Raw genomic sequence first — 25,449 nt, forward strand, 5'->3', positions numbered from 1 at the left:
TTTTAATTAGGTTGGCCATCTATATTTTAGGAACATAATAGACTAGAATTAGTAATATAGATAAAAATACACTCTATAAGTTTTTACATTTTTAAACATTGGTAAATAAATATTTTATATAGGTAAAATTAAATGGAATAATTTTTCTCATGGAAAGTAGTTTTTATCTTTGTAATTTTGTGCAGATGGTCTCATGTACCCTTATCGCCTACACTAAAAGAAAGTATGTTCTACTTAGTTCTATATGATTCAATGAAATGATTTAATTCATTGCTCCTGTCGCAAATAATCTGGCATAGGCTCAGATCACATAAACAGGTAAGTTAGCACTAGTGAAGATTACTATATTTAATGATTAGCCACAAATCTCAAGACACGTCTTGTAGATATAGTATACCATTTCTACTACTGCTTGTTCCTGTAACTAATTTACTTAAAAGTGTACTGGAAACAAATATACAACATCAAATGGAAAAAAATCTAAAATGAGATTTTATTGTTTCCCAGAATTCCTTTACTTAGTTTTGCATGATGTATGACAAACCATTGCATGAGATGTGGACTCAAGTGTTTTGGCTTCTTAGAACACATATGTGGTGGCAAATCATAAACAAAAGGAGATCTGGCATTAAAGTTATAATACACAGCCAGATTCTGGTGTTCAAGACCATGTAGACAGAAGAGAGTGCCAAATCAGAGCATTAGAGGAAGGGTTGTACAAGGTGGAGGCATCCTGCTTACTGACTCTTTAGCAGATGACTCAGAAGACAGTCAGTTGTCTCAATGTTCTTAATACAGATAGAATTGGAAAATCTGCCATTTAGAAACAAAGAGTAAGGTAACTTTTAAAAAAAATCAATGTTTTATAATTTAGTCTGGAAGTGATTACATTTGGAAGTAGTTTTCCAGAGAGATTATTTAGTAGCACCACAAGATGAGATTTCTACTTTTTTTTATTTGCTTAAGCTGAACATACCACACTACGGGTCTAAATGATGAAGTATCATGTTTCAAAACCTAAATTTCAAACATTTCAAAAAACATTATGGGATGTTATGCTCTCAGTGTCACAGATTAAAAGCTTGCAACAAATGCTGGACAATAAACACCTGCAATGGAAGAATAGCCTGAGCTACATGAGACCTACTTCGGTAAAGCCAAGTAGCATAACCACATAAGCAATCACAGCAGAGAAGGCTGAATATCCAAAAATTCTAACAACAAGGATGGTTAATATTCTCTGTGCCTAACCTGAATGACTTAATTTGATGTCATGCCCTATGCCTTGGAACATTTACTATTCCTGGGGTTTGGGATAAGTAACTTCCTGTTCCTGATTCAAAAACAGGGGGACTTAGAAAAGTTTGATACTCTGCTCAGTAAATCAAGATGTACACAGTGACAGGAACAATGATAAAATCTAAACTATTATAGTTTTCAGACATATGTTCATCAGATTTAGAAGTCCCAAATCTGTAATACTCTTGAAAACACTAGTAATGTGTTCTAACTGCTAATGGCTGTGTGAAAGTTAATAATATTCATCATAATATGGTTTTAGGAATAGAAACTTATGTCTTCATAAAAAATTATGAACAAGATTAGCCTAAGACATTATTTTAAATATTTGTACATTGGCTTAATAAAGTTATGCCTATTGATTGAACATGATTATCAGACCTACTATTAGACTCTATTTATATATTAGTTTATTTAATTTTCCAAACTTCCCAGAAGTCATGCCCAGAAGGTAGCAGGGTCCAAATTGTAACTAAAATACTTAATTTTTTTCAAGAAACTTTATTCTTAGTCACCATGTTTTAAACAATGGCATTCATATACCTTCAACATCCCAGATCTCATTTTCCAGGCCTTTATTACAGAAAATATTGGGGAAATGACTCCTTGCTATCACCCACAAAATACATGAAAAATTTCCAGACACTGTAAATGAATGTGAACCTCAGGAGATTGTTCCTTATCTACAAAGTCAGTTGTTTTCTGATGTCTCGCAGGCACTGATATAGGTCTAGAGTATAAGATAGGAGAGATGAAGAATAATGGGTGTGTTTGAGAAGAGAACACTCTGGATGGTCTCCATGTCCTAACATCTGTCTACTCGTTGGTTTCATGTCGTGAGCCATCACAGGTTTTTAACCCCCAGGATTCTGTACTCAGGAAGCCACTGTATGCCTAGAAGATGCAGAGCTATCTTTATTCATCTTCATCTTCTCACTCAGGAGTCCCTACAGTAAAGACTCCTGCTCTACCATCTGGTTGCAACTTTGTCTTTTCGCAGCCCCATTTCTCTGAAAGTTGACCTTGATCAGAGTATCTGGTAATTTTACATATTTTAACAGAATATGTCAAACCTAAAGGAAGAAGTTTGGAAATGAATTATAGATACTGGCAAAATGAGGAGAGAAACCCAGGTTGGAAAGAATTTGCATATAAGTAATTATAAAACACACATTTTCATCACAGACAATTTTAGAGAAATTGCTTTCCCATTTTACAGCCATTGATTTTACAGAGGTAAAACCAAGACAGACTATAGCAATTAGAGGTCTCATAAATTGTACCACATGTTTACAAGGAAGAATGCTTGTTAGGAAATCCCACTTACACTGAATGTTAACTCTGTCTCAAAATTTTATGTGTGTACTAAAATTCTTTCAAATAAATGAGTGTTTGCTAGAATACCACTAAAGATATCATTCAATGCATCAAAGCTTTTTAAAAATGTGTGTCTTCCCAATCAATAAAAAAGTAGAAATACTTCAGAAAAGGTCATGACATTAAATATAATGTCATGTATGACATTTTAAGGTTTGTAAAGTTCTTACCAGTCCTGGTGAAACTATGTAGTCACTTCAAGAAGACCTCCATTAGTCTGACATTATATCTGGGCAAGCAGGATGTGTGCTGGTCTTTTGAAGAAAGTGTCTCAGGAGAAGGTTTGAATAGCAGTCAGTAGAAGTGGCCCAATAATATCACCCACAGTTTTCTGAAACAGAGAAGGTGGTTGGAAAAAAAATAAGAATGGGAGTCTGTTCACAGAGTGCCAATGCTGTTCTTGCCACATGGCCACTCATTTAACCATACAGCTACTTTAGCTTGTCATTTTTTGAACATATTAAAATTTTGATTTTTTATACTGTTTCTTTTATTTTTGAGATTATAATCTAACTACATAACTCTACATTTGTCTTGTTTCCTCATTCCAAACCCTCCTTTATATTTCCCCTTGTTCTCTCACAAGTTCATGGCCTCTTTTTTCATTAGTTGTTATTATATTCATCCATGTCTTTATGCATATCAGATATAACCAGTTCAGTTTATATGCTATCTGTAGAGATCAAAATGCAGAGATGTAGAGCCAGTCCTAAAGGATATATCTACAAAACAACTCCTATAGCCTATCTTTTAGCAAGTAGGCTAGGGTAGTCAACAATGTTCTCTGTTTTATGTGTTAACTATAAATAATATATCAATAATTCTAACATCACCAATATATGCATTATGCCTAAGATAATAGCGAACTATTATTATAGTTATCCATTTACATACTTAACCTAAGTTCAATTTATACATTAGATAAAGTGATAGATTAAAAGTTACTATTTTAATAAAGTCATTATGATAGTATACTGTGATAAAACTTCCAGTATCACTTCACTTGAGCTTTGGGCCATGATTATGTAAATGAAATGTTACTCCTGTCACACATACTGTGAAATTAGTTACTCCATGATTTCTAAGTAGTCAAAAGTGGGTGTCATACAGAACATGGTTTACGTGACCAAAGGCATAATTCATTCCAGCCAGGATAGATCAAGACAGCATGCCATCTCACCATGCTACTCAGAACAGAGTAAATTTAAACTTATGAAATATTAATTTCCAGAATTTTCTATTCAGTATTTTAGCCATTTACCAGTCATGCAAAACTAAAACTGAATAAAAAGTACAAGTATCAATAAGAGGACACTACTCTGTATTTTGAATAAAATGAAGAGTGGGATCTTTGCCTATGGTCCGGGTTCCTCCCACTTTATGACAGTCAAGTCAAGTAGCTGACCTCTATGGGAGAACCGTTCATGTTCTGTGCAGCACCTGTGAAACACAATCAAGTTGCCCTAAGTTAAGCACTGTGTGCTATTTATTGGAAACTTACTGGACTTGGCTATCTCAAAATCTCTCTCACTCCCTTCCTTCCTCTTTCCTTTCTTTCTCTCTCAACTCTTGTTGCTTAAAAGCTATAGAGGATTATGGTATTTACTGAGAATACAGTACAAAACCTTTGGTTGGTATTTGTTAGAAATCATCTCACTATCCATAGAGATGTCTTTATTTCTGGTCTACAAATAAAGAAACTAAGAATCAGCAAATTCAGAATGTATTTTATTTCTGCCCTGTTTCTTAGATTTAACATATATAGAGAGAACATTCTATCCTAAAACAAAAGAATATACCTTTTTCTCAGCACCTCATGGTACCTTCTCCAAAATCGACCATATAATTGGTCACAAGACAGACCTCAACAAATAAAAGAAGATAGAACTAATCCCATGCCTCCTATCTGATCACTATGGAGTAAAAGTGGTCTTCAATAGCAATAGAAACAACAGAAAACCCACATACACGTGGAAACTGAACAATACTCTACTCAATGATACCTTGGTCAAGGAAGAAATAAAGAAAGAAATTAAAGACTTTTTAGAACACAATGAAAATGAAAACACAACATACCCAAATCTATGGGACACAATGAAAGCAGTGCTAAGAGGAAAACTCATAGCCCTGAGTGCCTCCAAAAAGAAAATGGAGAGAGCATACATTACCAGCTTAATGACACACCTGAAAGCCCTGGAACAAAAAGAAGCTATTTCGCCCAGGAGGAGTAGAAGGCAGGAAATCATCAAACTCAGGGCCGAAATCAATCAAGTAGAAACAAAGAGAACCATACAAAAAATCAACAAAACCAGGAGCTGGTTCTTTGAGAAAATCAACAAGATAGATAAACCCTTAGCCAGACTGACCAAAGGGCACAGAGAAAGTATCCAAATTAACAAACTTAGAAATGAAAAGGGAGATATAACAACGGAAACTGAGGAAATCCAAAAAATCATCAGATCCTACAAATGGTTCTCTTTGTTTCTACTTGATTGATTTCGGCCCTGAGTTTGATGATTTCCTGCCTTCTACTCCTCCTGGGCGAAATAGCTTCTTTTTGTTCTAGGGCTTTCAGGTGTGTCAGGTACTCAACACAACTGGAGAATCTGGAGGAAATGGACAATTTCCTTGACAGATACCAAATACCAAAATTAAATCAGGACCAACTAGACCATCTAAACAGTCCCATAATGCCTAAAGAAATAGAAGGAGTCATAGAAAGACTTCCAACCAAAAAAAGCACAGGACCAGATGGCTTCAGTGCAGAATTCTACCAGACCTTCAAAGAAGAGTTAACACCAATACTCTTCAAACTATTCCACAAAATAGAAACAGAAGGAACACTACCCAATTCCTTCTACGAAGCCACAATTACGCTGATTACAAAGCCACAAAAAGATCCAACAAAGAAAGAGAACTTCAGACCAATTTCCCTTATGAACATTGATGCAAAAATACTCAATAAAATTCTTGCCAACCGAATCCAAGAACACATCAAAACGATCATCCACCATGATCAAGTAGGCTTTATCCCGGGAATGCAGGGTTGGTTCAATATACGGAAATCCATCAATGCAATCCATTACATAAACAAACTCAAAGAACAAAACCACATGGTCATTTCATTGGATGCTGAAAAAGCATTTGACAAAATTCAGCATCCTTTCATGCTTAAAGTCTTGGAGAGAACAGGAATTCAAGGCCCATACCCAAACATAGTAAAAGCAATATACAGCAAACCGGTAGCCAGCATCAAACTAAATGGAGAGAAACTTGAAGCAATCCCACTGAAATCAGGGTCCAGACAAGGCTGCACCCTTTCTCCTTATCTTTTCAATATTGTACTTGAGGTACTAGCTCGGGCAATTCGACAACATAAGGAGGTCAAAGGGATACAAATTGGAAAGGAGGAAGTCAAACTATCATTATTTGCAGATGACATGATAGTCTACGTAAGTGACCCAAAAAACTCCACTAGAGAGCTCCTACAGCTGATAAACAACTTCAGCAAAGTGGCAGGTTATAAAATCAACTCAAGCAAATCAGTGGCCTTCCTATACTCAAAGGATAAGCAGGCTGAGAAAGAAATTAGGGAAATGACCCCCTTCACAATAGCCACCAACAGTATAAAGTATCTTGGGGTGACTCTTACCAAACATGTGAAAGATCTGTATGACAAGAACTTCAAGACTCTGAAGAAGGAAATGGAAGAAGACCTCAAAAAATGGGAAAACCTCCCATGCTCATGGATCAGTAGAATCAATATAGTTAAAATGGCCATTTTGCCTAAAGCACTATACAGATTCAATGCAATACCCATCAAAATCCCAAGTCAATTCTTCTATTTTTCAAACTCCCCTACTTTAAATATTTTTATTTTTACTGTTTTGATTTTGTGTTGTTTAGTTTAGAGACAGTAATTGGCTAAAAAACACTTGCTGATCTTGAACCAGTCATCATGTAGGCCCCACCTCCAGAGATGGTATGACAGACACATTTCTCAAGGCCTGGCTATACCTCAAGACTTGAGGGAAATACACTAATTTTTAAAATGACAAGTTTATTTTCATGAAAAAAATTTGCTTGCTTGAGCTAAACATTGAGTTATTTTTGTGTGTGGATGAATTAAATCCTTTACAAAGGTGAATGAAATGATGAAAATAACAAACTGAATTTCCAGCTAAAGGGGAAATAACAAAAGTAAATCAGAAAAAGAAAACTTAAATATCAATACCCAGGTTATTTAAAAAGGAACTTCATTTTTTTTTAAATAGGGTTATTTGGTTTTTTGGTGTCTAACTTCTTGAGTTCTTTGTATATACTGTTCTGTGTATATATTACATGCTGTGGAATCATCTGAGAATATGCCGAGGAGTAGTATAGCAGGGTCTATTAATTAGTAAATTTAAAAGTTATGGATACTAGCCCTCTGACAGATGAAGGGTTGGTGAAGATCTTTTCCCAGTTTGTTGGTTGCCGATTTGTACTTTTGATGGTGTCTTTTGCCTTACAGAAACTTTGTAATTTTATGAAGTCCCATTTGTCAATTCTTGATCTTAAAGCATTCCCCCTGTACTGATGTCCTCAAGGGTCTTCCCCAGTTTCTTTTCTATTAGTTTCAGTGTGTCTGGCTTTACATGGAGGTCCTTAATCTACTTGGAGTTGAGCTTAGTACAAGGATGGATTCACCTGAAGAACTTTAGATGGTTGAGAAGCATCTTTAAAAATATTCAACATCATTAGTCATTAGGGAAATGTAAATCAAAACAACCCTGAGATTTCACCTCACACCAATCAGAATGGCTAAGATTAAAATCTCAGGAGTCAGCAGGTGTTGGCAAAGATGTGGAGAAAGCGGAACACTCCTCCACTGCTGGTGGCATTGCAAGCTGGTACAACCACTCTGGAAATCAGTCTTGTGGTTCCTCAGAAAACTGGGCAAGTCACTTCTGGAGGACCCTGCTATACCACTCCTGGGGATATACCCAGAGGATTCCCCAGCATGCAATAAGGACACATGCTCCACTATGTTCATTCCAGTCCTATTTGTAGTAGCCAGAAGCTGGAAAGAACCCAGGTGTCCCTCAACGGAGGAATTGATACAAAAAATATGGTATATACACACAATGGAGTACTATACAGCCATTAGAAACAATGAATTCATGAAATTCTTAGACAAATGGATGGAGCTGGAGAACATCATACTAAGTGAGATAACCCAATCTCAAAAGATCAATCATGGTATGCACTCACTGATAAACGGATATTAGCCTAGAAACTTGGAATACCCAAGACATAATCCATACATCAAATGATCTCCAAGAAGAATGGAGGAGTGTCCCCTGGTTCTGGAAAGGCTTAGTGCAGTAGTGTAGGGAAATACCAGAACAGGGAAGTGAGAAGGGGTGGATAGGGGAACAGGGGAAGGGAAGAGGGCTTATGGGACTTTTGAGGAGTTGGGAGCCAGGAAAGGGGAAGTCATTTGAAATGTATATAAAAATATAACACATAGAAAAATAAAAAGAAAATTCAAAAAAATAAATAAATAAAAAGGAACTTCAGCAAAATAAGCAAAACAAAAACCAACCAGAAAAATGAAGACATCAGACATTAAAAAATAATGAGAAGTTACATAGGAACTATTGAAATAAATGAAATAAAAATTTAAGAAACTACTCTATAGACATCTATGTACACATATTGAAATGAAAATTAAATAGACAAGAGGCAAGCAGATAAACTGAATTGGTAAGGGAGAGACATTTGTACCCATGGGTGATATGAACCAGAACAAAGTAGACAGAAAACATCAAATATTAAAACAATCAAGATGCTAGCATATAGAATTCAGAAATTCAGAGCCTCACTGATCTTACATTACAAATAAGTAGTCACACTTTGAGAAAGAATGGAGCCAAACTAACTTTTAGGGACATTATTTGTTGCATATGCAAGAAATATGCATATAACACGATCTTTATGCATATGCACATAACAAGATCTTTACACACACTCCATACTCTCAATAAAGATTTATTTATCCTAGTGGAATAAGACTATAATTGTGAAAGTTCCTTATGATGCACTGGAGTCCTGTGCAATGGATTAGATGTATTTATGAAAAAGCAGTGAAGTTTCTCACTCTGAACAAATCAGTTATGAAAATGGATCAAATACTTGGATGTAAGTTATGCCACTGTCAAAGTGTTCCACAAAAACACTTTACAGCACATGCCACGACTCCTGGAATAAATGGAAAACCCTTTACAGTGTGGGCATAGGCAAAAATCCCTGAAGTGAGTACCACTTGCCCAAAAAATTATTAATAAGAATTATTGAATAGGATTGCACAGGAAGCAATGGGAGAGTAGAGAGAAAGTCTATAGGATCAGAGAAATTCTGTGGCCACCAGATATTTGATAGGGGTCAATATTTAATATATTAAATAATAAAAACAGCCTATAGAATAAGAGAAATTCTGTGGCCACCAGATATTTGATAGAGGCCAATATTTAATCTATTAAATAATAAATACTATGACCCCCTAAACTCAAGTACCCATCCCCCAGACACCCAACCAACAAATTAGCAAATTGACAGCTCAAAATAGTATTACATATGGCCATACGTGTATAAAATATGTTCAACACAATTAAACACCAACAAAATTCAAGGTACACTGACATTGCACCTTACCTGTAAGAATTTTAATCATGAAGAATACAAAAAAATAAATGTTGGTAAGTATATGGGAAAAGGAAGCTTTATGCATTGTTGTAGAATTGTAAGTTAGAATACCCATTGTAAAAATCAAAAATAAAATAAAAATAAAATAAAAGCATTCAAAAGCTACTGTATGATCCAGATACTCCACTATTGGGTATATAGTTATAGGAACCCAAGTCACCATTCCTCAGATATATGTGCATACCAATCCACCACTGTTGGTAACCATGACATTACAGAATCAGCTGCAATGTCTATCACTGAATGAAACCTTGGGTTCTATCTGCCCCCCCTTCTGTCCCTCATTCCTTATGTCCTTCCATCTCAATGTCTCTCCCTCCCTCCTTTCATTTCTTCCATCCCTAAGAGTTTTGTTTAGCCATAGATAAGAAGAAATTATGTCATTTGGAAAAAATTCAAGGATCTAGCTATCATTAAAGTAATCAAGACTCAGAATGACAAATATACATGTATAAGTCAATAACAATGTCTGAAAATAGAAAGTATTTGGGAAGAGATGGGCAAAGATTAGGAGTAGGGAGAGGTGATAAGAGAGAAGCTACCTGAGGGAAGGAAGTGAGCAAGGAAAACAGCATCTATGAAAATGTGAAATATCACATTGCTTTGTACAACAACTGAATCCTAGTAATATTTTAAAAGCATGTAATAAAATGAAACTGTTTAGAAATAGCCCCATCGTGCCATTATTATGATACTAACATGCACCTTCATATGAGAATGGTGACCCGTGGAGTTTTGTGCTTCTTGGTGCATGTCTACACATTTTCTCTCCAGTCAGTGGCTGCACCACAGTGAGCACACTTATTGTCCTGACCTTTGTTTCCAATGATCTCTCTTCAGCCAAGGAATGGAGTTTCTCAGAGGTAATAATTGATTTGGGGAACATAATGGAGATGAACAAGAAGAGGGAAAGCAGCAAGATGAGAGTGCAAGGTCTTGTGTTGAGAGTGAACAGGAACTCAAACGTCAATAGCATATCACTACAGAAACAAAGGACCCAACCTAAGTGTGTTCCCAATGGCTCAGTCCAGAGCAGTGTGCGCAGAATAAAATAAATACCCAAAGTCTATTTTGTAGAAGAGATACCAACTGAATATGTGAGGATGAACTTACTCATTCTCAGAGCAGAATTCAAATGGAAAAGTACAGAAAGAATAATGGGAAAGACAATAACATTCCCATAAACATTATCAATTGTTTTGAAGGCAGGGATCATTTCTGGGTGTAAAAAAAAAGTGAGAAAAAAAAACAAGAGGAAATAGGATATTAGTCCTAGGCAGTCTTCCCACAAGACACTTAGAGAGAAGGAAAAATGTAAATTGGCAGTGAAAAAAAGTAACATTCTCCACATCAACCAAATGAACAAATTTTACCTCCCTGAACATCAGACAACTCAGCCTCCTGAATCTCTTGAGGTCACACCTTACCTTCCATGATAGTCATACAAAAGATAAATAACCAGAATTTAGCCAGAAAGGAAAACTTTGTGAAGCAGTTGAGGGACATTCTTCAAAGCAAATGGCCAGCATTCTTACACCATCATGGTTAGGAAACAAAAGGTCTCAGGGAGTTCACTAAGTCACAGAAGGGCGAAGCCATGAGAATAAATGAAAGCCCAGAAATACAACAAGTGTATCATGATTGCAACATCTGAAGCAGTGTATAAGTAACATCAACATTCATGATTTTACAATTATATCATAGTTATGCTTATTCTGACATTTGGTAAAGGTACAAAGTTTGTGGGAATTGTGTCCTTTCAAAAGTTATTTTACAGATTTGAAAAGTAAAGCCAATCACATTAGTCTTGCATAATTATTATAAAATGTCAGAATTTCCTGAAGATTTCTTCTCCAGCCACCAATTAGTGAGTTTGAATGTATTGAAATGAATGGAATTGAGTCTCTTAAATAATACCCACTCTTAACTTTTTCTGCAGAGGCTTTCTTTTCAACACATCATACACAGTACCCTTGGGGACTTCACAGTCTACTGAGAAAAATAATTGAATCTGTCACTACAAACAAATATGAGCTTCAGTCATGCAGATAACAATTTCAACCAACAGAATGTAGGATGCTCAGGGTTCTTGTGATTCTCTACCCCACCCAAAGGGCCTCTAAGGCAGTATCTTAACATGGACAGATATCAACATATGCATTCTTTAATTGTTAAAGTTAATAACACATCAAGGCAATAGGGACACAACAGAACATTGACAATTTTCGTATAAATTAATATAACATTAAGTTTGATTATGGAAACATGTTCCAGCTGGCTAAAATGTTATTTCTTTATAATTCAATTTCATCGCACTGCTAAGAAAATGAGTTACTACTGTGCACATACAGAATCATTTACAGGTCTTAGAACATGCTGAAGGTGCTGAAGTGTTACTGTTGAACAACCACACTTCCCTCAAACTTTAACAGCCTTTGGCTATAGAAATATATTTATGGCCATGACACTGCAGAAAACTCTATGCTGAAATATAGTCTACCCATAAAAGACATAAAGTTCTTCAGTCCCATTGACTCTGACTGTTGTCATTATAAATTCTTCAGATTATAGATTTGACCTGATTACCACATCTTTAGAATCCAGGCATGCCATTATTTTAATAAATGATCTTCAGTAGACATTAGAATGAACATAGGCCACTTTGTAGAAATACTGATTGAAATCACAGCCTTCACACACACTAGAGGCAGCACACTCAAAAATGCTTTATTATTTTTGGCATTTAGCAGAAAATCAGAGGGTTTTGTAAGCAGTCAGTGAAGCAGAGAGTTGAAGGGGTGTATCAGGACTCATCACAGGAAGAAAGTGGCAATGTCTCATCTTTAACCAGTCCAGTCTTTAGGATTCTCTGGCAGTGATGTAATCACCAGTGAGCACTATTAGCAAGAATTACATAAACCTCTCTTCACCAATTGTCAGTTTGTATATTGTAGATTAAGTACTGCCACAGGCTTCTAGTGGTTGGCAACCTGAGCTGTGGAAAATGTCGCAGGGCCTTGCTAGCACACTAGCTGTGCTCCATGGAGCAGAAAATTAAGCCTGGCATATTTGGGGGAGGAGTCTTCTGGTCTGTAAGAATTTATAAAAATAGCCATATGGATGTAACCCAGGGTCACATTTGTAAGTTTTTACTAGTTCTGCAATAAATAATTTTATTAGACATTTTAAAATCTTAGCTCATTCTGTCTCAAAGCTTAGCTAATATTAAGTTGCAAGAATTCATTTCTTCTTCTAATTAAGAAGATAGAACACAATAAAATAATTTAAAATCATGGCATATCAAAATATGGAGAATAAAATCAGAACCAACAACTACAATTTGCCTTCAATGTTGCAACTACTCTGATTCCTTGTGAGTAGGGATTGAGTCTGAACAGATAATCATTTGTCAAAGTATCAGGAGCTTCACGAAAAAATTAGTTTCATTACACGAAGGCAATGCTGCAAATGGAGTCATTAATCTAAGCAGCAACACGGGGCTGAACTTTATTATTTTATGTTTTGTGTGAATTATTCTTAGCTTTTTAAGAAAATGATTTTATGTGGTAATATGTTTGCTTAGACGTTTTTGAAATATCTAAGTGCAATTCTTTCTGTTGCAACAACATACAATTTTATCACAGGGGCCACACCTTATTTGTGAATATAGGATGAAAACGTGGTATTGGAATGTTTGACAGAAGGGGATCATTCATGAAATAATGACATATTGCTGTTTGAAGGGAGTGGTTCTGATGCCAAGGTCCTGTTCCCCAATTGGTTCTTGATCTGTTGATGAAGAAAGCCAGGAACCAACTGCTGGGTGAAAGGTACAGGTGAGACTTCTGGGTCTCAGAAGGAAAAGGTGGATACAAGGAAGGAGAGAGTTTTTGTGCCATGCTTTGGAGAGAGTAGAAGACAGTCGCATGTGAGGTTAGGAAGATCCTGTGGTCACTACTACAGGCAGGTGGTCAGGGATGTTTGTTAGGGGATAGGGGGGAATAGCTACTTTAGTTTAGGGCAGGTGGGAGGAGCAGAGATAGAAATAATATTAAGGGCACACTTTTCCAGGTGGAGATAGTAACACCCAGCAATTATGTCCTAAGGCAAGTTGAAAAGGAACAAACTCCTCTCTCTCTCTCTCTCTCTCTCTCTCTCTCTCTCTCTCTCTCTCTCTCTCTCTCTCTCTGTGTGTGTGTGTGTGTGTGTGTGTGTGTGTGTGTGTGTGTGTGTGTGTGTATCTTTTCTGTAAGGATTCAAGAGAAGCCGGGTGGTGGCTGGAAGCATGGTCACTTCCCAGCACAAAGGTGGTAGACCATAAAACTACACACAACAGTTGTTCCTAGGAAAGTTTGAACAACTTCAGGGACAGCATCAAGCTAATTATTTGAATCAGTGACTTCATCAAAAATAAGGCTGCACATCCACATCCAGTTTTCTTTCTTCCTTCCCTTTTGCTGTTGTTTTGTGAACCTTACAGTCAAGAGTACAATGAAGTGCCTATGTCAGGTTAGGCCAGAAGTTAGGGAGAGAGAAAGAAGATTCTTAAAAGAGGCACTCAGAACATCCACAAGCTATCAGTTCAATAAGACATTTCAGCTGCTGGTCACTGCTACACTGTAAAGAAAGAGAGACAGCTTGGAGCTTGCCAGTCTTCAAAGATGAGCCAATAGCAGGACCTCAAACTGGCTGCAAAACCAGAGAAAACTTGGCATCAACTCGATTCTTTCCAGGTCTAAATCTAATGAAAGCTAAAGAGCAAATCAGCAGAGAGAGAAAAACTCTCTTTGCTCCTTTCTTGTCCAAAGCTAATACATACTAAAAGTTAAAGTTCTGTTAACTAATAAAGTCACTTACCTCTTGAACACCAATGAGTTTTTGGCTACTGACTACAAAGTTAAAATGTACAGTATTAGACTGTAATGGATTATTTTCCTCATTTTATCTAACTTAGCCCAAACAGGCAGAGAAGAGTTGTTGATCCAGAGGCTTTCATTATTCTGGGCAGAACACTTTTTTTTTTTTTTTTTTTTTTTTTTTTTTTTTTTTTTTTAATTCCAACACACGAAAAGGCTCAATGGACAAAGCCTTGAGGCAATTGATCTCTTTCTCCTTCAACTTTTCTCTTTGTTCTTTCTTACAAGGCACAGTACCCCTCCCCTGAACACTGCTTTCATTAAAATGCTTCTTAAGCTTTTGGGTGTTTTCCTTTTGGTTCTTTGTCTAGAAAGACCCTCTCGGAAAGGTATTTCTAAATGTAGGTTAAGACCTCAACCCAAGGATAGGTGATTTCCAGGTTCCTGGGTAACAATTCTATCTGCAATATGGATGGGTCCATTATATTATTCTTGCAAAAATTTTCTGATGTCAGAGAAATCTCACATGCCCCCTACCCCCTATCATCTTATTCCTTCATGCTTCTGCAAACTCAACACTGATTCTCTGCTGCATGGCCTGATTCTTTCCCCCTGAACTCCTATTTATCAACCCCATAGCATTTGCTTAATACCTACTCTGTGAATGTCAGTGCTTTTTTCCCCAGAGACAAATGTCCCATGCTCCTTGTTTGTTTTAACAAGTAGCCTCCATTATAGAACAGTTTCTCCTCTTGCCCACGTAACCATTCCTAATACCTTGTCGTTTCCATTTATATTAAGAAAAGCTATTATCCCATTACCCCCAATGTCATCACACATAGTTCTGTCCTCAATGCTCCCTGAGGTGTTAACTCATACACTTTCAATAATTCTTTCATAGAAAGGACTTGAACTGTATTCCTATCTAAGTTACTACTTTTCTGGCAAGGATTTTTCTGTTTATGACCCTCCATTACTTTATACACGCAAATGAAAATTCTTAGGGTTTAAGGTCACTTCTGAGATCCCAACCACAGGAAATTTCAACACTTACAACCCATGGGGTACAGCAAGCCTGAACCAGGTTATTGGTATTTCTCATGTTCTTCCAAAGAAGTTTTCTGGACAGAACTCCACATCAGAAGTACATAGTCACACCTATCACCTCATGAAATAGGGAAAACTCTGGAGCAAGCATACTTGCTGTCTGCAATGCCTCTGCTTTGACAATCTGCCATAAATCAGTAGCTGACAGAGTTGAAGATCTATGTTACCAACCACAGAACATACAGCTACTCACGTCACATTTTACTTTGAGTCATTCTTCCTCCCCTGTAGGTCTCAAGGGAGAAGTTGGCTCTTACTAAAGGCTTCCCACAGAATCGAGTCAGATAGCCACACATCCTTAAGAACCTCTCTTCTCTTCCCAAGTTGACTTGAGGCGCAGTTGCTACATCTGTTCAGTCGTGTGACTGCACTCAGCTTTGAGACTGAACCTTGAAGTAAACAAAACAATTGTAATGAAGCTGCCTCCTGTTTACCAAGAGGCTGCAAATTCACGTACCTGGAAAAATTGTGTGATTTCTCCATCATATGTTAAGTTCTGCCTCTGTATATGAAGCCCTCTATGGCCTTTTGTATTTTAGGGGTTTTTTTATGAAAAAACTTGGCTTACAGAAACAAGATGCTTTCAGATAAAAAAGTTTTTAATTCTAAAAATGTGGAAATCTTGAAAGAATACAAAGAATATTATATCGTACTACATACATATTTATGCATAAATATATACAGTAACCATGAACCCATGGAAAAAAATGCATCATTTCTTTTTACATTAATTTGTATAGATATAAACATTTCCCCCCTGTGTTTCCATACAGTTTATCCTATCCAGAATTTGGGTGTTCAGCTCAATGTACTTAATATTATTAACTAGCATCAACATTTTGGCATTTTGAGATCAGATATTCTCCATTTCCCTGACAAATAAATGAATAATCAAGCAATCCCAAAGGTCCAACTTTTAAATGGTTGGGTGCTGCTAACCAGTGTATGTTTGCATTCTAGAGGCTGAAGAGAGTAGTACCTAGTTAGTTAGCAGATATGTTTTTCAGGGGTGAATGAGACAACCCTCTAAAGCAGATCTATCAGCAGTAGCCATTGGCTATTCTTAGTACAGGCTGAACAGATGTGGTTCTGGGACAAAGAAGATATTTGCCCTTTTACTAGTCTGGAGTTTGACACTATTGGATGTTCAGATTTACAAAATGACCATAACTGAAGTAACCATGTGGGAAACCGTATTAAACAATTATCACCAGAATTCTGAACAACTTTTTAAACTACCTAAAAATTTATCTGGAGAAACAGAAAGCTTCCTCACCTTTTTTTTTATATTAAAAAATGAAATCTCTCCTAACATGCACATCAGAATGAATGGCTGAAATAGCAAAAACAACCACACCAAAAAAAAAAAAAATTAGTTACCATAAAAGTAGAGATCCTGGGCCACTCATACATTGTTTGTAGCCATATGTTGTACAGCTACTTTGGGAAAAGTCACAGTTGTGTCTTATAAAATGAAGGATACAGTTATCATACAACCCAAAAATTATGCTGTTGGGCATTTCCCTGAGAAATTAAAGTTTATGTTTCAACAAAAATCCATATCCTGTTAGTAGCAGTTCTCTATAGAGGCCCAAACCAGAGAATAGCTCCAATGTCTTTCATCAAGTATATTTATACACCTTGCTACAGTAATAGCTTAGATATTTCCCAAGGGCATCACGGTGAGCCCAGTGGCCAGATGTCAAAGATAACACAGCATATGATTCTATATAGGAATATTTCATGATGGGAAAGTCTAGATCTCAATAGTGCAGAGTCACAAAAATCTATCTATGTAGATATGTGTGACTACACAGAACACACACACATACACACACACACACACACACACACACAAATGTATTCATGTCTGGGAATTCTCACAACCCCTAGGGATACCAATTCCCATTTGGGGTTTGACATTTTATTATAGTAATGCAAGTTGTTACCTTTGGGGAAACTGGATTGAGATACATGGGAACTCCATACATACTGTAGATTATGCATATATTTGCACCTTCCTATGAAGCCATAATTTCAAAATAAAGGGCTAGAAAATAAAGTTGTTTGTCCCTGATTCCCCAAGCACATCTAGCTCCCATGAAATGCTTTCCCCATTCCATTCCAGCAGTCTCCAAATTTCTGTCTGCTGCCTCCCAATCAGTCAGGTGATCCTGCCTCAAGTCTGCAGCAATCACTGCGGTGATCCATCCACCAATCTTAATGTGACTGTCCTTGTCATGATCACAATGACAGCCACATTTTTTATTAATTTAATTATTCGCTTTACACCCCAATCACCACCCTCCTCCATCCTCTCTCTTCTCCTCCCGGTTACATCCTCCTAAATTACTCCTCCCATTACCCCTCCCATTCTCCTCAGAGTAGAGAAAGACCCCTTAGGTAGCACCCCACCCTAGGACATCAAGTCACAGTACATCCTTTCCCACTGAGGCCAGGCCAGGCAGTACAGCTATGGAAAGGGGATCAGCATCACAAAAAGTCCTGCAGGATTATCTATCCTGGGTCCACATGGTCTCACAGAGACTGAGTCATCAACCAAAGACTATGCCAAGGTCCCCATTAAATTTGTAGAAGATGTGCAGTTTAGTCTTCATGTGAGTTCCCTAACAGTCGGATGGGGACTGTCCCTGACTCTGTTGTCTGATAACCATATTTTTAAGTTCCAGATCCAGCTACCAGCCCAATTTAACAAAAGTGAGCAGACACCTGTTGATCCCACACTTAACAGAAGGGGTCACACACCTGATAGCCCCACATTTGACCAAAAGGATCACACACTTGTTGGTGGGGTCTCTTTTTACTTCATGGACCACTGGAGGCATTTTCAATTTTCATTATGTGGCTCTTCTGTCTTATTTTGAGGTTCTTCTTAATTAGACCAAGTTATTTATTTCCCTAAGGATACATATTATGCACCCAAACTTCCAAACATAGGTCTTTAGTGCAAATAGTCTCCTTTTTAATTTCAGAATTTTACTTGATACGTATCCAACTATATTCTATGATGAACACCATGGCACCATGATAAGCAACAACAATAGCCGGGCACAGTAAAGAGCTTAACTTATTTCATTTTACACTTCCAGGTAACAGTCCATCACTAAGAAGACAGGCTGCCTGCTGCCTTGCTCACTCTCTGCCTCATGCTCTGATAGAGCCCAGAATCACCTACACAAAGGAGACAGGACACATAGTACACTGGGCCTCCCACAACTGTCAACCATTAAGATAATCCTTCACAGATGTGGCTACATGGCAGTGTGATCTTAGAACTCCCTCCTCGGGTAACTCTGGGTTCTAACAAATAGACAACTGAGACTTACTAGTATAAAGTCTTTATGTAGCTAATTAACTTATATCTTTCACATAATATGTCCCAAACTAAAACCCTGACAGACCACAAAACATGTCTTTTCAATGACTTTTTATGTCACTATTAAAACATCTTTATATTTCTAATAAAACAAGTCAAAATATCGGCACTAATTTCTCTTATCACATTCAGTCTGTCTGTTGGATTCTTCAAAAAATCCTGAATTTAAGAATATCCTACTGCTTTGATTTCATTATACTCTCTGTCCATTTGTATTTTCAGACTGAAATTTTGAAACAGGTTTTAATTTCTCTCCCCTGTCCTCACTGCCGTCTGGTTAGCGCTGATTAGCACTCAATATCCCTTATAAGTGACAAATTACAGTGCGATGTGGCACATTTCATCCCAAGCATACATTGTCCTCTTGGTCTTTTGTCATTTTCATGACCTAACCCCTTAGGACTAACCATGTTTGCTCTAATCTCCCTGCTTTATTAAGAACATGCGTGAGACCTCTGTGTTTCTCATCTTCTAACATGAAAACCTGGAAGAATAGCTTTCCTCCTGTCTTAGGGTTTCTATTCCTGCACAAACATCATGACCAAGAAGCAAGTTGGGGAGGAAAGGGTTTATTGAGCTTACACTTCTATGTTGCAGTTCATCACCAAAGGAAATCAGGACTGGAACTCAAGCAGGTCAGGAAGCAGGAGCTGATGCAGAGGCCATGGAGGGATGTTCCTTACTGGCTTGCTTTCCCTGGTTTGCTCAGCCTGTTCTCTTATAGAACCCAAGAATACCAGCCCAGGGATGGTTCCACCCACAAGGGGCCCTTCCCCCTTGATCACTAATTGAGAAAATGCCTCACAGTTGGATCTCATGGAGGCACTTCCCCAACTGAAACTCCTTTCTCTGTGATAACCCCAGCCTGTGTCAAGTTGACACACAAAACCAGCCAGTACACCTCCCTTATTATTCAAGTGCTTGAGTGAGACCAGACCACTGAGATGCAGGATTACCATTCCATGAATTGTGTAGCAATTTGCTCTGTACGGAAATGTTCAGTGGAAGAGAGGAGGGAAGCTCAACAGACTTGAGAAATAAACCTCACAAGTCCAGAAGAACTATAACTTTCAAAATTCACACTCATGCACACACACATATACATGCTCCAATATACATACACACACTCACAAGTACAAACTCACACATACCACATACCACATGCACACATACACATGCTGGAGTGACCTTTTGGGTGCTCCAGCTACTTTTAAGTCACCCCCTTCCTGTAAGCAGACACTTACTATAAGTATAAACAATAAAATCCAACTAGGACTTTAATGGACTTATTAATTTCATCTATTGGCTCCTGTCTGAGATCAGTAGACATTTGTTCATATTTCCCCTAAGGATAACTCATACAATTCCTTACCATCCTCCATAGAACTCACAAATCACAGCTGGGATGATGGATGGATGGATGGATGGATGGATGTATGGATGGATGGATTGATAGATAGGTACATAGGTAGACAGATAAAATAGACAGATTATAGACAGACAGATAAACAGATGACAGGCAGACAGAGATAGATATATAGAAGGATGATAGATAGATAGATAGATAGATAGATAGATAGACAAATTGACAGATATGATAGACAGAAAGATAAACAGAGGAATGCAGAGATAAATAGGTAGGTAGGTAGGTAGGTAGATAGGTAGATAGATAGATAGATAGATAGATAGATAGATAGATAGATCATAAGAGATATAAGACAAAGATGATCAAAAATTAGGTGGGTATAAATAGACATAGACAGAGAAAGAAAAATAGGTAGATAGATGATAGATCTAGCTATGATCTGAGTATCTTCAAATGTGTAAGTCATGACTGAAGGTTTGGGCCCCAGTTTGACAGTGCTGCAATGTGACAGAACTTTTGTTGGGTTGAAGGTGTCTGAGTCACTGAAGGGAGGCTACTGAGAAGTGGTTCTCAGGAGAAGGCACCAGAAGTCCCATATTGGTTCCTCTCAGCTCTGTCTCTGTTCCTGGTTTGAGATGTACCTATTGGATCATTAATTCCTCCTGCCTAATATTATGTACTCTAAGTCTATCAATTTTCTTAAACACTTTTAGCTTCATTTTATTTCTGTGAGGTGGAGGGTGTTAGTTTTTATGTATGCCAACTTTTCATTACCTATTGGTTTGTTGATGGACAATTGGGTTGATTACAATGCTTAGCAGCAACAGGCATGGGTGCCTGTTGGCAAGGTAACCATTGTCCTAGTTCTAATTACATTTTGGACCTTTTGGCTTGGTTGTGGATAATGCTAAAAGCATAAAATTTAATATGAAAGTCCACAGCTTCCAGAATGCCTATTCTAACTATACCAACTATTGGACTGGGTTTGGGGTCTCCAACGGAGGATCTGGAGGGTGATCCAGAGGAGCTGAAGGGGTTTATAGCCCCATGTGAAGAACAATGACTCCAGACACCCAAACACCCCAAGACTCCCAGAGACTGAACCATCAACCAAGGGGTACACATGGTTCCAGCCAAAAATGTGGCAGAGGAATGCCTTGTTGGGCATCAGTGGGAGGAGTGGTCTTCGGTCAGGTAAAGGCTCAATAAGAGGCCCCAACAAAGGGAAGCAGATGGGGGTGGGGTGGGGGGAGTGTGTTGGGTAGAGGGGCATATACATGGAGGCAGAGGTTGAGAGGAGGGGTAGGGAATCTTTGGGGAGGGGGCTTTTGGGAGGAAGGAAATTGGGAAAGGTTTTACCATTGGCAATGTAAATGAAGAAGATACTCAATAAAAAAGGAAAAAAAGAAGTTCAGAGAGATACATTTTTAAATATATCTTTGAGTATTGAATTTGAATATAGTTAATTTTCTTCTGTTTTAATTTATTTTCAGGTATCTTATAATAAATTTTATAAAATGGATCCTGTCACTTCTAGGTGTGCCAGCAAGTGTAGAAATTGAGTATCAGGGTGCACTGAGGTATGTATAGCCACACTAAGTTATGTGGACTGTGACTGTGAACAAATTTCTCTTCCCTTTGTATCTAGGTATTTGGAATTCATTTTAGTAGTGACATAAATTGTTAGTACATGACATCATCTCAGTAGAAATGCATACATGTATGTGACTTTTTATTTCTGTATGAGTCTGTGAATAATATATGTGTGTATGTTGAACTAATTCTGAGTATATGATCTATTCCTGAGTATGTGTATCTGGGACTTGTGAATATCTTACAGTGCTGATATATATCTGTGTGTACATAATACATATGAATATACATATACTATATATGTAAAATATATAATATGATACAAACAAATACATGTTGTACCATTTACTTCTTTATTATCTATGGATTCCAAATAGAATATAAACCTCATAGATCAGACAGTTTTATCTGTGTGTGTGGGTTTTATTTTTCACTTCCATATTTCTAAGGTAAAAATCATCCCTAGAAAATAAGTTATAGATAATTATGAAAATATATTATAACTAGTTAAACATGTAATTCTCTACTTCTAAATCAAGATAGCTAGCTCAGTGACTTGTAAGGGGAGAATTCTAGGAAACCATAGAGAAAACCTACTTATGGCAGACCCAGTGAGAGCAACCGACACTTTCCTATCTGACAGTGCCTTTAAGTCATACCATCTATCGAGGAGCAGCAAAAAGGAGAATCAATCCCATACATTGTTCCACACATCGTATTCCACAGATTCTACAAAGCCATATGCAAAAGACCTTGGTTTCCAATGTCCACTCCTTCCTGGTACCCTGAAGCATGAATCACTATATCCATACAACTTCAAGTGTTAGTAGATTACAAACATATGCACATGTGGATTCCTGGAGATGAAGCTTATCATTCAGAGATTGATAATCAAGACGAATAAATAAAGAGCTGTCTGTTCCTTCCACAAAGGTTTATACAAGGCCTCCAAGAAGTAACACCATGTAAACCTAAGAAATAAACCAGGGATCAAATCCAAAATTGATATTCTCATACCAAGAGAAATAAACAACAATCTGTCAAACAAATTTGGAGCAATACAATTTCACATAATGATAAAATTAGGTGGCAAATAAATGGAAGACACAGTTGGTTGATAGTCTGATTTTTCACTCAAGAGTCCATCGAATATTCTCCACAGGATACCTTCTAGGTAACAGAGAAATTCTTGCCAAATACCAGTAATTATTATAATTTTTGTATACTATCAGTCCATAGAAAAATAAAATTGGTATCAAATCCAGAGAAACAAAAGAAACTACACAAATACCTGTGGACCAACAATGTACTCCTTAAATCACCTAAAAAAAAAAAAATAGGAGGAAATAAAAAAAAAATTCCGAGAAAAAATAAAAGTAAAGAAACAACAGAGATTCAATTAAGCCAATGTTGGGGGAAAACTTTATAGCTATAAATATACATTAAAAAAAATCAAAATGATCTTATTTTGCACTGCTTTTTATTGCTGCAATAAACATCATGACTAGAAACTTAGGGAAGAAAAAGCATTTCTTTGATGTAGATATTTATGTCACAGTCCATCACCTAGAGAAGGCAGGCAGGAACACAAACAGAACAGAAATGTGGAGGCAAGAAAAATAGCAAAGACCATGGAAAAATACTGCCTATGCTCCTGGCCCCAAAGTTTGCTCTGTTTACTAATATATTGCAAAATATTTCCTATCCATTCACATTGAGGTAGTGAGAGGTAGTAGTGAGAGGTAGTAGATTGGAGGAGAGAGAGGAAGAGGAGGAGCTAAGGGAAGTGAGGGGCTGAGAGTCTTGGTGGCCCAGACAACTGGAGCAGGGAAGGAGACTCAAATATCCAAATGATTTCAGACATATTTCTGGTGTTTTGGAGAGGTTAGAAATATTGGGGTAAGACCTTAACATTGTAAATTGGCATTATGAAATTGGGAGTTTCTTCCACATAAATATATTTAGTAAACTATTCAAGTTTAAGAGTCATGCTTTACCAGATACTTGGAAGGAAAGGTGTAGAGGCCTGGTGAGGTGGTACTCTTTATTAATTATTTTCCCACTACACTAATACATACTAGTGGTGATACAACCCAATGGGCTGGGTTACCCTCACTTCAGATATTAATCAAGAAAAATGCCCCACATATTTGCCCACAGGTCAGCCAGATGAAGCCATTTTCTTAAATGAGTTTCCTTCTCCCAGACAATCTGAGCTTATGTCAAGTTGAGAAAAAAAACTCACCAGCACAGAGATCAAATAAAGAAATCAATGGTGGGTTTCAAAGTCTTACTATAATGCAAGTCAAACCCAAAGCATGGGCAGCAAGAAATAGTAAAGAGTTTAGCAATTTAATGCACTAATGAACTACTCGCTAACAGGACAATGCAACAGAGGAAGACACTGGTTCACTGGAATTAAAGCAAGATGATTTTATTGTTAGATATTTGCTTTATTTACATTTCAAATGTTATCTCCTTTCTTCATTTCCCCTCCGAAAATTCCCTAACCCATCCCCCTTCCCCTGCACACCAACCCACCCACGCTCACTTTTCTGTCCTGGTATTCCCGTTACACTGGGGCATTGAGTATTCACAGGACCAAGGGCCTCTCCTCTCATTGATGTCTGAAAAGACATCAATCTTTTGCTACATATGTAGTTGAATGGATTCCACCATGTGTACTCTTTGGTTTGTTGTTTAGTCCCTGGAAGCTCTGGTTGGTACACGTTGTTCATCCTGTGGGGCTTCAACCACTTCAGCTCCTTGGGTCCTTTCTCTAGCTCCTCCATTCGGGACCCTGTGCTCAGTTCATTGGTTGGCTATGAACATCAACTTCTGTATTTGTCAGACACTAGCAATGCCTCTCAGCAGACAGCTATATCATGCTCCTGTTAGCAAGCGCTTGGTGGCATTTACAATAGTGTCTGAGATTGGTAACTGTATATGGGATAGATCCCCATGTGGGGCAGTCTCTGGATGGTCTTTCCTTCAGTCTCTGCTTTAAACTTTGTCTCTAATTCTCCTCCCAATAGGTATTTGATCCCCCTTCTAAGAAAGACCGAAGTATACACACATTGGTCTTCCATCTTCTTGAGCTTCGTGTGGTCTATAAATTATATCTTGGGTATTCTAAGCTTCTGGGCTAATATCCACTTATCAGTGAGTGCATACCATGTGTGTTCTTTTTTGATTGGGTTACCTCACTCAGGATGATATTTTCCAGTTCCATCCATGTGCCTAAGAATTTCATGATTTCATTGTTTTTAATAGCTGATTAGTACTCCATTGTGTAAATGTACCACATTTTCTATATCTATTCCTCGGCTGAGGGACACCTGGGTTCTTTCCAGCTTCTGGCTATTATAAGAATGCTATGAACATAGTGTAGCATGTGTCCTTGTTACTTGTAGCATCTTCTGGGTATAAGCCCAGGAGTGGTATAGCTGGGTACTCAGGTAGTACTGTGTCCAATTTTCTGAGAAACCACCACACTGATTTCCCGAGTGATTTTACCAGCTTGAAATCCCACCAGCAATGGAGCAGTGGTCCTCTTTCTCCATATCCATGCCAGCATCTTCTGTCCCCTGAGTTTTTGATCTCACCCATTCTGACTGATATGAGGTGAAATCAAAGGGTGGATTTGATTTGCATCTTGCTGATGATTAAGGATGTAGTACATTTCATTAAGTGCTTCTCAGCCATTC

The 25,449-nt window shown here is 37.5% G+C and overlaps 1 protein-coding gene across 1 annotated transcript in view; it reads right to left on the minus strand.

Moving 5' to 3' along the window:
* Positions 1-25,449, minus strand: part of Dlgap1 (DLG associated protein 1) — an 865,098-nt gene that overhangs the window by 746,769 nt on the left and 92,880 nt on the right. Inside the window, exon 2 of the mRNA XM_052192730.1 lies at positions 2,847-3,007. The gene's annotated coding sequence lies outside the window, so the exon portion shown is untranslated. The remainder of the gene's footprint in view (positions 1-2,846; positions 3,008-25,449) is intronic.

This window comes from Apodemus sylvaticus, chromosome 9 (genome assembly GCF_947179515.1).
Source record: "Apodemus sylvaticus chromosome 9, mApoSyl1.1, whole genome shotgun sequence".
In the NCBI taxonomy this organism is placed as follows: Eukaryota; Metazoa; Chordata; class Mammalia; order Rodentia; family Muridae; genus Apodemus; species Apodemus sylvaticus.